The 6,256-nt window shown below is 35.8% G+C and overlaps 1 long non-coding RNA gene across 1 annotated transcript; it reads right to left on the bottom strand.

Annotated features, from left to right (window-relative positions):
* Window positions 1-304: 304 nt before the first annotated feature.
* LOC127849509 (uncharacterized) lies at window positions 305-5,323 on the bottom strand. The gene is made up of 4 exons (XR_008034888.1): window positions 4,853-5,323; window positions 2,580-2,734; window positions 1,872-2,025; window positions 305-956 (listed from the first exon to the last, which is right to left on the bottom strand). It is a non-coding gene; the product is annotated as an uncharacterized LOC127849509 (long non-coding RNA).
* Between the last annotated feature and the right edge of the window lie 933 nt (window positions 5,324-6,256).

Below are 6,256 nucleotides of genomic sequence, written 5' to 3'. Positions count from 1 at the left end.
GAAACTAAGGGAGTTGTCTCCCATTCGGGTATGTATCGGGTAAAAAGCGGTCAGTCTAAAATGCATATTTGCATTTATTTAATGAATTATATCCTATTTAAATAAGATATGGATATATGGATATAGCTGCTATTCCTGAGTTAAAGCCGTCTGTGTTTGGGGGGGGGGGATTAACTGCTGTTGTGACATAGCTCGTTCTGAAATAAAAGATTTTAGCTTAATATTTATTCAAACAATGTTCATATATAATTTCAAAGTAACACATTTGCAAGTTCATGGATAATGTAATTTGAATAATAACCGCACACCCGCCAACCTTTTTCAAATTCTCGATTAGAATCTTACAAGTAATTTACGTGCATGGAGATTTGTATATATTATCACAAAACACACATAAAAGTTGGAATGTATCTTTGCACATAACGAAAGCGTATTTATCAATCTTTTAAAAAACAAACATATGCACATATGATTTAATGGCTGATTTGAGACGTTTCATTATTCAGTTGGGTGGCAAAAAAAGCGTGTGCAAAGTAGAATTAATTTTAAATGAATTAAAGGTAAATGATTGAACTCTGGCCTTATAAGAGCAATAAATGTCAAAATGTCTCAAAACAGTATAACGTATATATTTGCTTTTATATATAGAAATGCTTACATTGATTATAAAATCATTCACATCATAATATATTAGATATATTGATCATATTAAACGTTCAAAGTCTTCATTTCTAACGAAGCAGTTGGGCTTGCTGTTTCCAGAAAAATCTCTTTTAGTAAAAGTATAGTTTCGAAATAAACAGGCAGTCAGCTATGATTAAAAATTCTGTATGAGATAAACGTATACAAAAAAAGTTTTACACAACTGCGGACGCATAATTCAACGCCAGTTTAACAACCTTCAACAAATTTATGCATGTCCTCCTTGAATTCTTCTTTGTCCACCTGACCGTCATCTGAAAAGAGGTATCACGTGAAAAGAAAGCAATAAAGTCGCCCGTTATAAAGCAATATGTTTATATGTGCAAAGAGTGTTTCAATTGATATCTTAAACATCAAACTTAAAACGCATAAATATAGGTATATTAATGGTATAGAAGATTTGGAACAGTGAACTATGTATACATATATATGAGTCGTTTTCTGAGAAAACTGGGCATAATGCATGTGCGTAAAGTGTCGCTCCAGATTAGCTTGTGCAGTCCGCATATGCCAATCAGGGACGACATTTTCCGCTTGTATGGTATTTTTAGTTTCAAGGAAGTTCCTCCTAACCAAACATTTTAGTACTAAGCAGCAATAATTGTCGTAAAAGGCTTAATCACATATCTTGGTTGTGTATATTTAATTTTAACTATATGTATCATATCATATATTATATTAAAGCGATGAACATCTTCAATTTAGTTACAATTCAATAGATTTAAAACGACATTAATTTATTGATTGGCCATTATTTAACAATCCCCCGTGTTTTGTTGACTTTGACAAAGGATTCCAACGTGATGACTACCTCATTTTAAACGCCATGATCTTTAAAGGTTAATCATTCAAAAACTTACTATTCAAATATATCCAACTATTGTAACAAAAAGTATTGAGCCGAACTTGGAGTATAAACAGATAATATTTAAAACAAATAGGCAACACTCAAGCCAATATTGCCGATGTTCTAATAGTTTGTTGGCTGCGGCTTTGATAAATAGTTTTGAGATTAAACACTGTCAAAAAATCGTCAATTCATGTTCCGCTAGCAGACGAATAATTATCAATTAAAATTGCAATCCGATCGCCCTGTGCAGCATGTATTACATTAATGGTGAAAGTTTACGTTTACATTTGAGGTTGAATACTAAACCAGTATAACTCACCGTTTTTGTCAAGCGCCTCACCCAGTTCCAGGGTTTTGGGGTCGTCTCCGAAAATCGCTTGGAGCTCATCCATTGTTATCATGCCATCTCTGTTTGCATCGTAAACATTAACATCGCACGGATCTGCTTGAATTGTCAGAGTGAACCGCTCCCCCTGCAACGTTTAATGTCGAGAAAATTATTACTTTTACATCCTTTTGTCCTAACATTTTTTAACACTGTGCCTAATTTGTATATAAAAACAATTACTATTTCATTACTATACCCACGTCTTTATTGTACAAACTTTCTTCGTAAAATATTCAACTCTTTCTGGTCCTTTTTCTAGTCATTATTACAGATATTGTGCAATCAACACAAAACACCAAAGCTTTATATTAAAGTTTTGAGATACATGACTATGGCGGACCGGCCCGGCAAGCTGTTCTACAAAACCGAGTGTCGCGGGTTTGATTCCCGGAGCGACGTATGTGTTTAAATGTCATGAAATTCTTTCTACGGCATTTCTTCCTCTATCTTTAGTGCAAGTAGGGCAGCTGTCAGTTACTGGTATGTGTACGTTATATTGGTACCACAGAAAAGCCATGAAAGGGCGAGTTAGTTATATGAACGCCGTGATTTGATTGAAATAATGTTTAAAATGGCAAACCATCCTAATAAACAAACAAACAAATATATTCATGAACCAAAACATAAATTTGAACTAACCTCAGTGCTTCTTTTGAACGTTTCCAAAACCACCCGATCTCAATGCGGCCGCTAAAGAAGCGGCGAGAGTGCTCTAGCTGTCCACTGTCCTCGTTCGCTTTTACGACATTTCTCTCACACGAGACGCATGCTATCAGCACATACTGCATTGTTTCCTTGAAAATCAAATATATACGTATATACTATTAGTTTTGCTTATAAACAGGTCGTGATGAGTTTGCAAAATCACGTAACGAATCCTGAAATTTCTACACGTGAAAAACACTTCTTTGGAAAATGAGACCTTAGGCAACGGTCTAAATGGTATTGTTATCGTGTTATAATAATTACGTTCTACTTAATTCACATATGTGCGCGAATTGTGATAACATGATTTATTTATGATAGTTTTACAGCGAACTGGATATATAATTCCGCCATCCTTGTATTGTTATATTTTGTTTCGCTTTGCATTTTGTCAGAGACGTAGTTAACAGAGATAAGCAGCTCGCCAAATATCACACGTCGCGGATTTCGGCGAGATAAGCGCTCAACTGTCTCGGTTGCCACGGTAGTTAACACGCTTATCAACATTTCTGAAACACGGTTTCGCGTTTCAGTTTGTGCGATTTGAAACAAATAAACTGTTATGTATTATTAAAATGAGAATGTATGCGGTATTATCACACAATTGTAATTTGTCAATTAAAATAAATCACTCGCCGCATTGTTGTATTTAGCGATTTAATACGCCTCCAGTTTGAAAAAAACCTGATTACCGGTACTTAAATATGGCCTTTAAAATACGATAAATTCAAATAAAGAAGCGATCAGAATATTACGACAAACAACTAATAATTGGTTGTTTTAATTAGATTTTTGTTTTTCATTTTAAGTGTAGTGTTTAAATTCGATAAATCCGAATGTCATTTACCTGTAGTAAAATTTGAATAAAGCTCTGAACAAATTTGTCTTCTTATGGAGAGCATCTATTCTTGGTCTGCTTTAATCGACTGTTTGTGTTCATTGTTCTCTTTAATTATCGCTAAATTCAATGCATGATTTTACCAATTATAACATTACCACATTGAGTATATGTATAGAAATCTTTAGACCTGTATACTCTGCCATTCTCCGATATTAACACCATGTCTTAGACGGATTTTGTGTCATGGGATGAAGAGGATTTAAATCTGGATTTACTTCTAGGTATACCGATTATGATGAACATTGTGGGAGTGAAATTGTTAAGGACATTACTCAGTCAGTTGTGTATGAGTGCCCAAAAATATATTATGGATTCCGTGTGTTGTAAAAAAGCATCATCTAAACTTGAAAAGTATGTCCTCTCATGAACATTATGATTAAGTAAATGAAATGTGTCCTGGCTTCTACAGAGAAGCCTATGCAACCATTTATGTGATACAGTCTGCAGGGCCCTCGTTTGGTCGTTTTTGGGGCCGATATTCGGCCCCATCCCCCCCTTAAAATAGTATACTTTTTCCCCTATTTCAGTAAAAATTCCCCCCTCTAAATTTTTTTTATTTTATATGTTGCCAACTGGTATCGTGCTATTAACCTTTGATAAAATGTATATTTATGTAAATTAACTTTAAAATATAGAAATTTTAAGTGTTGAATGGTTGGTTAAAAGATCTTCTAAGATTCCCATTTTTACCCAAAACGTTGCGAAATTCCCCCTTCTATGGGACCCGGCCCCAAACCCCCAAAGTGTAGCAAGGGCCCTGCGGTCTCTTCATAAACCTCTGTAACTAGTAACAATTTTAGTCTGTGCAATAAAAGAATGCATGGCCATGTTTTAAAACCGACCGGAGCCATTTTCAAACTTGTCCGAGATATCATTGGGACACATTGTTTCACCAAATTTCATGAAGACGGGAAATAAATGTGGCCTCTAGAGTGTTAAAAAGTTTTTTAATAGCCATATATAGCTATTTAAAGAAAAATGCCCCACCCCCTGGTGCCAATGTTTTTCAACCAACCGGAACCAATTTTGAACTTGCCCAAGATATCATTGGGCCATATCTTCTGACCAAGTTTCATGATGACGGACAATAAACCGGAACTATTTTTTAACTTGTCCAAGATATCATTGGGACAAATGTTCTGACCAAATTTCATTATGATTGGACAATTAATGTGGCCTCTAGAGTGTGAACAAGGCAAATGTTGACGCCGCACAACACACACCACACGACGGACAAAAGGCAATCACTAAAGCTCACCAATAGCACATTGTGCTCAAGTGAGCTAAAGGGCAACAAGATAATTACTAGAAATTTTGTTTCACAAAAAATGGTCCTGGGCAACTTCCTAACCATGAACGTACACAGTAGTGTGTCCTGCTTCATTAACACATACTTTCATACTTAAATGTTTTGGCATTGCTTTGATCTGAATATAAAGAGAGCATGTCCATGTCTCTTGCGTGCGTAGTGACAATATAAAGCTTTGGATCACTTCGTTCAGTATGTAACACTCAACCCTGATAGGCACAGTCATTGATCGCAACTTGACAGTCTCCAACGTCAGCTGAGTCTGAATCTGTTGTTGACGATGACGAACCACACTGAGTTGCTTTGTCTTCATACAATGCGGTGTTGAGAGAAGTTTCATCCTCAGTTCTCAGTTATGGATTCATCCTTATCGAGCAGGAAACCATCGTCAAGTGCTGTTGGGGATGATTCACCAAGTAAATGTCAAGATCGCTTGTGCTGCTTCTGCACCCCATAACTGAGTCACTCCCTTCTGGGCATGGCCAAACTGAAAATACAAATGAGCATATCAGATGAACACCAAATCATATGATATGTATTATATGATATTCTGAATTTAGATAAACAAGAGCTGTGTTCGTGAAACACAATTCCCCCTACTGCACCGCTTTGAAGCCATATATTTGACCTTTGACATTGAAGGATGACCTTAACCTTTCACCACTCAAAATGTGAAGCTCCATGAGCAACGCATGCATGCCAAATATGGAGTTGCTATCTTCAATATTGCAAAATTTGACATTGACCTTGAAGGATGACCTTAACCTTTCACCCGTCAAAGTGTGCAGCTCCATGAAATACGCATGCATGCCAAATATCGAGTTGCTATGTTCAATATTTAAAAAGTTATGGCCATTACAGTTTTCGGACGGACGGACAGACTGACTGACTGACAGACAGTTCAACTGCTATATGCCACCCTACCTAGGGGCATAAAAATATAAAGACCTCATGGAATCTATAAAGAAGGCATATTAGCATGCATTTTAGAATGTTTCATAGGTGAATTCTTGTTCTTTCTATCAGCAACCCGACAACATTCAGGCTGTTCAATTGACTTGTTACTGCATATTGTAATAATGGCAATTTCTCCATAAGATATAACTGACTACTGAAGTTGATGTCCCCAAAAGCCAGTTACATTTTAAATAGTATTTATGTGTGTTACATGAATGTTACATTGTAACCTAAAAACACTTCCATAATACAGAATTCCCTTTCTTGTAATAGAATCAGCCTAATTTTTATAAATTCATTGTCATATTTCAGCAAATGAACACCGAAAGACAATAAACAACCAATCCACCATTTACACCACACAATACCTGGTAATAAGACAAAATTTTGTCTTATTACCAGGTATTGTGCGGTATTAAATATTACCTGAGCTAAGACACCTTA

Source organism: Dreissena polymorpha, chromosome 11 (assembly GCF_020536995.1).
Source record: "Dreissena polymorpha isolate Duluth1 chromosome 11, UMN_Dpol_1.0, whole genome shotgun sequence".
NCBI classification, from domain to species: Eukaryota; Metazoa; Mollusca; class Bivalvia; order Myida; family Dreissenidae; genus Dreissena; species Dreissena polymorpha.
Note: the sequence above shows the minus strand (reverse complement) of the source record. Positions and strands in the feature narration are given on the sequence as shown.